General features: G+C 47.1%; 1 long non-coding RNA gene across 1 annotated transcript; it reads right to left on the bottom strand.

Annotated features, from left to right (window-relative positions):
• Positions 1–800: 800 nt before the first annotated feature.
• Positions 801–3,016, bottom strand: LOC128850537 (uncharacterized). Its single transcript, XR_008447965.1, has 4 exons — positions 2,913–3,016; positions 1,920–2,034; positions 1,552–1,683; positions 801–1,071 (listed from the first exon to the last, which is right to left on the bottom strand). It is a non-coding gene; the product is annotated as an uncharacterized LOC128850537 (long non-coding RNA).
• Between the last annotated feature and the right edge of the window lie 7,648 nt (positions 3,017–10,664).

Raw genomic sequence — 10,664 nt, 5'->3', positions numbered from 1 at the left:
ATCACTTGGATATTTCAGAAAATCAATTCTGGGCAGGTTGTTTTCCCTGGGACTGAGCCATACGGAAGACTGTCATGAAAGCATTTCTGCAGGGTTTAACATTTGTGAAAAAAGCTTAAAAAAAAAAAAAACCCAACCCTACATTTAGACAGATGAGAACTTTTCAATTATCTGTTTTCATACGCTGGCACTGCTAATTCATAAATTATCAGGTACGAAGAGCCATTCTTACTGTCTAGACTACCCACCTGAGTAACACAGGGCAGAAAGACTCCTCGTATCTGTACAGGTTTAAACCAGCTGCAGCTCATCTCCTGAATACCACCAAAACCTCATTTCAGAATTATTATTGACAGAGCATCCACCACAACCAATGGTTAATTACTCCACCTGGATCGTTACCAGTGAAAAACAATGCTTCATTTCTCACTTCTATGCTCTTAACAGATGATCCAGCTTTTGGCTCATCCTGCATCTTTGAGAGATTCCAGAAACCATTATCAAAACCTTTTTTTAACCCCAGGCAGGTACTTTGTGACTAAGTCATTGTAGACCTCTAGATAAAAGTCATTACTTGTCTGCAGTTATCCTGATTTTGGAGCAATTTAAATAATGTGCATGCTTCTTCTCCTTTGCCTCTTAAACACATCATACAGTTGTGTCATACAGAGCCAAAAGTGTTGTCACACAGTGATATAATTCTCCCATAAAGAAGGAATATAAAGAGGCATCCAATAACTCGTTATTTAAAATGAGAATTTGTATTGGATGACAAAATAAAAGATCTAAAATGTGTTCTTTAGAGCAGACTGCTGCTACACAATGTCACCACAATACTTTACGCTTCAAATGTCAGTGCTTTATAAAGGGCTTTCATCGTAGATGTCTGATCACTGAATTATTTTTTTACCAGAGGCTGATCCCAGTCTCTGACTGGACAAAATTGCCATTGGCATCAGTGGGAATTGTCGTTGGAAAAGACTGCAAAATCTATGGTAGTATCTCATGACCCACAAGGACATGGATAAGGGAGGGAGAGAAATCAGCTCCACAACGCATCTGGCCAGGCCGCTGTAATAAATACAGAAAGACACATAAATGATGGTAAGGTTATGACCTATCCCATTAAAAAGGAAGGAACTCCAAAATTACACCCCTACCTGCTAGCAATAGGAAATACAGAAGCTGGTGGTTTTCCTCTCGCTCTGCCTGTTTGTCTTCCATCCCCTTTACAACTATTTCCTTCTGCCAGAAGGGGTTTTGGTCGGTTTGTTTGATTTTAACAAGGGAATTGTGGGTTCCTCCCGCTGGTAAACTGATCTGCAGTGGATAAGCAGCTGATGCTGAAGAAGGACAGATCACCGCATTGTGGCTGCCACAGGAGCAGCCCAGTTTCAGGGTCTGATAAATCCCTCTCAGGCTCAACCCCTCCTGTCAGAAGCCGGGGATTAGCTTGATAACGTTAGGACTGAAATGCTGCCTCTAAGTGATGGACACTCCACCACCCTTCCCCATCTCCCTTGGGCATAGGTGTTGCAATGTCATATATACCAGACATATTCAGCATCCAGGAGGTAGTGGATCTACGCGTGGGATGTACCGCGATGTCTACAGGCAAATCAGGGCCACTGGTTGAAATCAGCAAATAACTGTCTCCATCACCGCTCTTGACTCCAGAGGTTTCTGGAGAAGGAACAACAGGTAGAGTAACAAACACCCGTGTCCCAGGCCAACTCCAGCACTTTACATATAATCCATTACCTGGTCCTGAACTTGCCAAATTCTATAGGTAACCACATATGAAACATTGCAGCTCATGGCAAACGTCCTTACTTGAAATAAAGAGGATTTTTATTTACACCAGTGGAACTAAAATGCTGAACGGGGGGAAAACAGCTATATTGTTCACGTGTGCTTACCTTTAAATTGTTCCAGCAAAGCTGTTATGCTTTAAATTTCCATATAGAAACATTCCTTCTGGAGAGCTTATGCAACAAAATAAGTCAGAAAACGTACATTCACTCTTTTAGACACCTGAAACACAGAAGTACAGTTACAACACAAAGGAAGGGTTACACATAGAATCATAGAATCATAGTATGATTTAGGTTGGAAGGGACGTTAAAGCCCATCCAGTTCCACCCCCTGCCATGGGCAGGGACACCTCCCACTGGATCACGGGCTCCAAGCCCCATCCAACCTGGCCTGGAACACCTCCAGGGATGGGGCAGCCACCACTGCTCTGGGCAACCTGGGCCAGGGCCTCACCACCCAATTTGTAACGAAATTCTTTCTAATGTCTGATCTAAGTCTTCCCCCTTCCATTTTAAGGCCATTCCCCCCTTGTGAAAACTCCCTCCCCAGCTTTCCTGGAGCCCCTTTCAGCACTGGAAGCTGCTCTAAGGTCTCCCCAGAGCCTTCTCTTCTCCAGGCTGAACAACCCCAACTCTCTCAGCCTGTCCTCAGAGTAGAGGTGCTCCAGCCCTCGCATCATCTCCATGGCCTCCTCTGGACCCATTCCAACAGTTCCGTCTCCTTATATTGGGGATTCCAGCACTGGACACAGGACTCCAGGTGGGGTCTCCCCAGAGTGGAGCAGAGGGGCAGAATCCCCTCCCTCCCTGCTGGCCACGCGGCTTTGGATGCAGCCCAGGACACGGTTGGTTTCTGGGCTGTGAGTGCACGGTGTCAGCTCATGTCGAGCTTCTCATCCCTGGCACCCCAAGCCCTTCTCCTCTGGGCTGCTCTCAACCACGTCATTCCTGGGCCTGTATTGAAACCACAGATTGCCCCGAGCCAGGTTTAGGAGGTGATGCATTAAGGTTGTATATCTTATATTAATATTGATCCTCCCACTCTGCAAGATCCTAAGGATCCCCCAGAATACACACAGATCCCAAAGGCATTCGTACCTCTAGGCTGGACTGCTGGAGGAAGAAGCTGGTCTCAGCATAACAGATAGCAAAAGTGATTTGCAGGCTTTCCTTTATCTGTAAAGTCAAATATTCCACCTGCCTGTGATCCTTTCCTTTACATCTCCCTTCCAACAGACCCACATCTCCTCTGTCTGGCCAGTGGCTTCCAATCAGCGTCACGCTCTGCTCTGCTGCAATCCCCAGGTCCCGGGTCATCCCCTGACAGACTGCCTGACCTAAATCCCTTCCCTCTCACCTCCCAGTCATAAATCCCACCGGCGACATTCAGCAGAGCTTGGCTGAACCTCAGCCCCACAAGTGACACGATGCTGCCATGGCGGATTATTTGGGAGACGGCGGTGTGACGCGGGCAAAGATGTAAGTGTGACATGGATTAGTGGACACGGTGCGGTTGAGTGACGGCTGGAGATGCCACAAAAGGCAGGCATCGTTCCTCCTGCCCACCTTGGCTTGCTGTGGGACACCAGAACCTCTTTTGTAGCAGCATTTGTCCTCTGACAGCAGCCCAAGTCTGTTTTTTTCCTTCTTTAAACACACGGTGTCTGAACTGATCCCTGTACCATGTGTATTCTGCTTTGATGGGCATCGGTATACCAGCATCCTGTGTTCAAAACGGCAAATTTTGGAGATTATACCAATTAAATATATATTTTTATATATGTAATTTCCTTTATGTCTCATAGGGAGTCCAGGTAAGGAGACTGCCTGTTTAACCCCTCTCTAGGCAGAAAACCTCAACAATACAACAGTTGCGTGGTCAAACTATAAAGCTAAGGAAATTTCAGCTAGCAAAGCACATACTTAAAGTCAGGCATGTGTGAGTGCTTTGATGGATCAAAGTACTCCCATGACCGAATGAGTGCCCCAGAGCCAGTGCCTCACATAGCTACTGACGGACCACTTGAGTTGGAGGGACCAGTTCCCAAGGCTTGGGAAAAGAGTGTTTTTTCCCTGTGCCTGATAAGCACAAGCAAGCATCCATCTTTCCAGGCTTTTTTCTCACTTACCCTACCCTCTTGCTGTCTTTCCAACAGATGAAACTTTTAGAGTGGCTGATAGCACCTAAGAGGACCAGCACTGAAATGATGCTTTTAGCTTCCCATGGTGGGTGAGAAGAGCGAAAGCATGTGAGGTTCGTGCCTCCCCTTGACCCACGCCTCAGCGCTTGCTTTGGAGAAGAGTTTTCTTCGCAGGTCTGAGATCTCAAAGCTTGAATTCGCTGTGTTGGTGTCAGCTGCTGGAGCAGAAGGAGACCTCGGATACAGCCAACACGGCATCGCAACCGAGACTTTGTACATTGCTTGAGATCTCTGCTCTGAAAATAGTGCTTAAAAATAGAAGCAGGGCCACAAGCTTAGCTATTCCTCATGTGCACAAAAGGATGGGAGAGTGCCAGGAGCCTGCCTGCGCTGCCTCTGCCCTGCCTGCAGCCTGGCTTGTTCTCTCCTACCTCCCTGAATAGCTTTTCACTGCTGTTAGAAAAGAGAGACATACCCCCAAAAGAGCAAAGTGTGTTTGTTATTGACCCTCGCCTGGAAAGTGTACGAAGAGGGATCAGCTCTGCTTGTTTGTAGCCGGTAATGATGTCAGGAAAAGGGTTTTGTTTTGTTTTTTTCTTTTCCCCCCCCGAAGTCTGGTTTTATCCCCTTTGTTGGAAGCGCCTTTGGTGAGACTCACACCCTGGTGCTGTTAGCAAAACAATTAGGTTAACAGTGCCCTGGCTCCAACTGTCTGTCAAAGGCTGAATTGCAATGCAAATGAACTCGGCTTTAGGTCTCCAGAGACAGATGGGTTCAGGAAAGGTCCCCAGAAACCATCGGGAGAATTAAGGTCTAGGGGTGCGGGCTGGGTGGGATTGTGTCTACAGGACCCGATGCGTTTCGCACGAGGGATGCTGCACAGCACACAAATGCATTATACGAGTATTTTAAGCATTTAAAGGGAGCTTATAACAAAGATGGGGACAGACCTCTTAGCAGTGCCCGTAGCAATACGACAAGGGGAATAGATTTAAACTAAAAGAGGAGAGATTCAGACTAGAAGAAATGTTTTATGCTGAGGGTGGTGAGGCACTGGCATAGTTTTCCCCAAGAACTGATGGATGCCCCATCTCTGGAAACGTTCAGGTCAGGTTGGACGAGGGTCTGAGTAACCTGACTGAGTCGAAGATGTCCCGCAGGGGAGTTGGACCAGATGGGACCTTTACAGATCCCTTCCAACTCAAACCATGCTGTGATCCTATAACGTAAAGAGATTCCAATCCTCCTCTTGGGTTAGCAGCAACCCTGGTGCATTTGGGGGCTGGTTTCTGGTGCAGGCTGTCATCTACCTGCCCATGAGCTCTGCCATCCACAGCAGCGCAGCCTGTGGGCATCACACTCCTTTTCAGAGCATCTCCCCAACCCACGTACCATGCCCGTTTTTATCGGATTCATTATGTTTCTTCCTCAGTTTTGGGCATATAGGTATGGGCATATAGGTATGGTCCGTTTAAACCTTTGCAGTGTTAATTAGAAATCAGGTCTTTATCAGTTATTTAATATTTAGCACTTCTGGAGTGATTTTCACCTGCAGAGGTCACAAAGATAGGGAAGCACTGGTGGCCAGCTGTACCGATGGGGAACCAGAGGTGCCAAAGCCCAGGTCCCTGCCAACAAGGAAAGGTGCCCAAGGTCACTGAGAGAACCTGTGGCAGGGCAAAAAAAACATATATTATTAATGACGATCAAAGGGCTGGAGCACCTCCTGCACAAGGACAGGCTGAGAGAGTTGGGGTTGTTCAGCCTGGAGAAGAGAAGGCTCTGGGGAGACCTTAGAGCAGCTTCCAGTGCTGAAAGGGGCTCCAGGAAAGCTGGGGAGGGGCTGTTCCCAAAGGTTTGTGGTGTTAGGACGAAGGGCAATGGGTATAAACTGGAGAGGGACAGATTTAGACTAGGCATAAGAAGGAATTTCTTCACCATGAGGGTGGGGAGGCCCTGGCCCAGGTTGCCCAGAGCAGTGGTGGCTGCCCCATCTCTGGAGGGGTTCAAGGCCAGGTTGGATGGGGCTTGGAGCCCCTGATCCAGTGGGAGGTGTCCCTGCCCATGGCAGGGGGTGGAATTGGATGATCTTTAAGGTCCCTTCCATCCTAAACCATTCTGTGGTTCTGTGATTAACTCCTGAACCCCATTCCTATCCTCTATCCCTTCGAAGCATGCACCATGTTATGCTTTTTGTCACTCTGTTCATGACAGTGAAGTAATCGCAGTTGCAGTTGGGGAAAAAAAGACCCTAAGGACATCAGTCTAATTTGTAAGAGCCTGGAAAGTTTAAAAAAAATTTAAATTATGAATAATGGGCTTGCCCCATGTGTCTTTCACCAGCAGATGTGGGAAGGAGAAGCTTCACTTCAGTTTACTCTGTGCATCATAGTGTGAAAGGGATTGAGGTTCTCTAAGGGAATGAGGAATCCAGCCTCAGTGTACCTGAAGTCACTCCTGAAGCTGTTGAGCAAGCTGCTAAACCAAAAAAATTATGAATTGCCCGTTTTTCAGGATGCAGAAGTGATCATTTTAAAAGCAATGGGGTTTTCTTGCAAGCGCAGCAGACCCAGACGCCAACACTGCTCTGGGCACCCCGATGCCAGGTGGCTGCGCTCTGGGCACTGCGCAGCTCACCCCACCTCTGAAACGGCATCAGCAGATGCCAAATTTGTTACACAGCTTATAATTGCTCCCAGTAGTCATTTGGAGTGAAGAGAGGGGGTCCAACTCTTTCCTCAGACTCTGCCTTTGTAACAAACTTCAGATTTTTCTTTGCAATGCCCGTAAATAACGTCCTTCCCCTCAAATTTTTCATCACAAAGCCAATTTTGAGCAGATTTTGGGCCTGGCTGTGTACGGTCTCATAAACATTTAATAAGGCTGCCCTAAACCCTAGACCCCTTTCCAACCAATTCAGATCTAGATGCTGCAAATGCCGTGAGAAGTTCCGGGCCTGCTAGGAGTCTCCCTGCCCTGCTCTTGTGAATATTTGCAGGATTGGGCTCTAAAATTATCCCTGCAACCCTGCCTGCATCAAAGGCAGGCATCCAGGACAGCCAATCCCGGGAATACCCTGCCTCCACAGCATGTAGCCGTTTGCCACCCCTGTGTTTTATGGCCCGTGTCGTGTTTAGTTGGGTGTGATTGTTTAAGGATTGGATTTGCTCATAGCAGCCATAATTTAAGGATTCTTGGCTTCTGCTCGCAATGCAGTAACTGACTTACCAAGTGACCTTAAGCAACTTACGCACCTGCAGTTGCTGCATGAAAACAGAGCTCCTCATCCGTCGGAGGAGCATCTGCGGAATGGGGAACCTCATCGACTTCTCCTGGTCCTGGTACGTCCAACCGGACTTCCCAGCTCCCCAGCAGGGTTGTACAACCTGCACAGCCTCTTGGTGTCTCAGTTTCCCCATCCTCAGCGGGTTCTCACTGGCACAATTCGTATGAGGGGGTGCCAGAAATCATTACCGCTCGCAGTACCCACAACAAGAATAGTCCTAGTGCTGCGTGTTCATCATGTCTTCTTCTCATTCTGTGAGAACTGCAGTATATTTACCCCTCGCCTTATGAAATACTTCCCCACCCTGTGGCAACAAATGCTGTAGAATTATTACTATTACTGCATTTCATGCCATGCCCAGAACCATATATGTGTGCTTTTTACAAAATCATCATTTTTTATGGCTGGATGGGGGTTTTATACTTCAATTCCTGCAGACTCTTGGGCTGGATAGGTGTTTGATACCTCAATACTGACAGCCCACCGTGCTGGATGGGGGGTTAATACTTCAATATTTGCAGTCTCTTGGATGGGATGGGGTTTAATACTTCAATATTTCCAGCCTCTGCGGCTGGATGGGGGTTAATAGTTCAATATTCCCAGCTGCTCAGTTTAGATGGGGGTTTAATACTTCCATACTTACAGCCTACCCTACTGGACAGTGGGTTAATACTTAATATTTTCAGCCTCTTGGGCTGGATGGGGGTTAATATTTCAGTAATTCCATCTGCTCAGTTTAGATGTGGGTTTAATACTTCAATACTTGCAGCCTACCATGATGGACGGGGGGGTTAATACTTGAATATTTCAGACTTTCAGGTTGGATGGGGGTTAATACTTGAATATTTCAGACTCTCAGTTTGGATGGGGGTTTAATATTGGAATATTTCAGACTCTCAGGTTGGATGGGGGTTTAATATTTGAATATTTCAGACTCTCAGTTCGGATGGGGGATTAATATTTGAATATTTCAGACTTTCAGGTTGGATGGGGGTTTAATATTGGAATATTTCAGACTCTCAGGTTGGATGGGGGTTTAATACTTGAATATTTCAGACTCTCAGATTGGGTGGGGGATTAATATTTGAATATTTCAGACTTTCAGGTTGGATGGGGGTTTAATATTTGAATATTTCAGACTTTCAGGTTGGATGGGGGTTTAATACTTCAACATTTCTAGCCTCTTGAGGTGGATACGGGTTAATAGTTCGATACTTCCAGCCTCTTGCTCTATATGGGATTTAATACTTCGATATTTTATCCTCTCGGGCTGGATGGAGTTTAATACTTCAATCTTTGCAGCCTCTGGCGTTGGATAGAGTTTATTTAATACAGTATTTCTGGCTTCTCGGACATCGGAAGGATTCGGGGGCTCCCCCCCACGGCTGGATGCGGAGGGGACCCGCTTCTCTACAGTCCAGTCACCCCTTTTTTTTTTTCTCCTCCCCTGGGTCAGGGTGGGTTCCCCCCAGTGCTCTCCCAGCGCATCCCCGCATCGGGGAAGGTCGCGATGGGGACGGGAAGAGGACAGGGCTACCCACAACCTCCCAGCAACCCGATCCGCCTCTTGCGCAAGGGCGTTGGGAGATAAATATAATATAATATAATATATATATTTATTTATTTTCTTTCTTCCTTCTTTTTTTTTTTTTTCCCGGAGCGACACGGTGTCTAGACACACACGTGACGGGGCAGCGCCACTGCGCACTGCGAGGAGGAGGAGGGAGGGAAGGGAAAGAGAAAAAAAAAAAAGGGGGGGGGAGGTAAAACGGGGCGGGGAGGGAAGGAGGGGCGCGGCCGAGGGCGCACGCACCGCGTTTTGCTGTCGGGCTCCGCTCAGCTCTGCGCACGGAGCTATTTTTTTTTCACACACACATACATACACACACACACACACACACACCCGCTCCGGCCCCGCATCCAAAGGAAACGACGCGAGGGGCGCGGGAGGAAAAAAAAAAAAAAAAAACCACAACAAAAAAAAAAAACAAGGGAAAAAAAAAAAAAACCAAGCTATTAAAAATAAATAAATAAATAAAAGCCCAGCCCAAAGGAGGAGGAGGAGAAGAGAAAGAGGAGGAGAAGAAACGCAGGAAGGAGGAGGAAAAGAGGAGGAAAAAAAAAAAACCCACCACCCCGCCGCGCCGGCAGCAAAGAGAGGGTCCCCGGCTGGGCTGCATCCATGTAAGCAGGAGGGAGCGGAGCGGGGGCGGCAGCGCGGTTCCATCCCCGCGGGTAAGAGGAGGGGACGCGGACCCACTTTCCTTCTCTTTTCTTTCCCCTAGCAGCCGGATCAAGACTCCCCAGCGTGTGGATTAAAAGCCTTTAGGGAAGAAGAAGGAGGAAAAATAACAAAAAAGACAGAAAAAAAAAAACCAAAAAGAAAGAAAGACAGACCCAACCAAGCCACCCCAAAACCTCTCGCCTCAGGACGACTTGGGCTTTAAAAAAGGGATACAACACTCTGGATGCGCTTGTTCTTCTCTTTTCTGACAGATGCTTAAACCGGTTCCGACCTCCAAACCTTAGGGTTGGTGTGTTGTTTCTTTTTAATTTTTTTTTTGATTTTTAAAGTAGACGTCATTTTGGTTGAATTTTTAATTTTTTTTTTTTTTTAAAAAAAACCATTTTGCCTCTCTCCTTTTTTTTTTTTTTTTAATTTTTAATCTTTTTGATTCCGCCCTGCGTAGCTTCAATCCCCCTCGTCCTCCATCTGCAGCCCCTTCTCTCTTTTTCCACCCACCCCCCAGCCCTGGCGCGTTGATGGGAGCCGCGGCCCCGCGGAGCCCCCGCCGCGCTCCGCACCCGCGCAAAGCGGCGCGGCGCCGGCGACACCTCCCCACCTCCTCCGCCGCGATGCTCTAAAATCGCCTCTTAACAACATATATACTTACATATATTTGATTTTTTTGGGGGGGGCAAAACCCCTACCCTCACCCTCCCTTCTTTTTTTTTTTTTCCCCTTCATTTTTTCTGGGGCAAAACCAAAGCGCGCAACTTCTATCCCCACCACCCTTTTTTGTGTTTTTTTTTTAAACAAACGGAGCAACCTCTACTCCCACCCCATCTTTTTTTCTTAAAATTTTTCATTTTTGGGGCGAAACTAAAGCGCGCTCTCTATTCCCACCACCCTCCTTTTTTCTTTTTTTTTTTATTTTTTTTTTCTCTTCAATTTTTGGGCAAAACCACACCGCGCACCTCCTCTCCTTTTTTTTTTTATTTTAATTTTTGGCCAAACCACAACCTCTCCCCCCCACCCCCTTCTATTATTTTGATTTTTTTTTTTTTTCCTCTTTCATTGCTGATTTCGGGGCAAAACCGCACCGCGCAACTTCTCCTCCCACCCCCTTTTTATTCTTTCGATTTTTCTCTTTAATTGCTCCTTTCGGGGCAAAACCCGCGCCGCACGACCTCCTCCTCCTC

Source organism: Cuculus canorus, chromosome Z (assembly GCF_017976375.1).
Source record: "Cuculus canorus isolate bCucCan1 chromosome Z, bCucCan1.pri, whole genome shotgun sequence".
Classification (NCBI taxonomy): Eukaryota; Metazoa; Chordata; class Aves; order Cuculiformes; family Cuculidae; genus Cuculus; species Cuculus canorus.
Note: the sequence above shows the minus strand (reverse complement) of the source record. Positions and strands in the feature narration are given on the sequence as shown.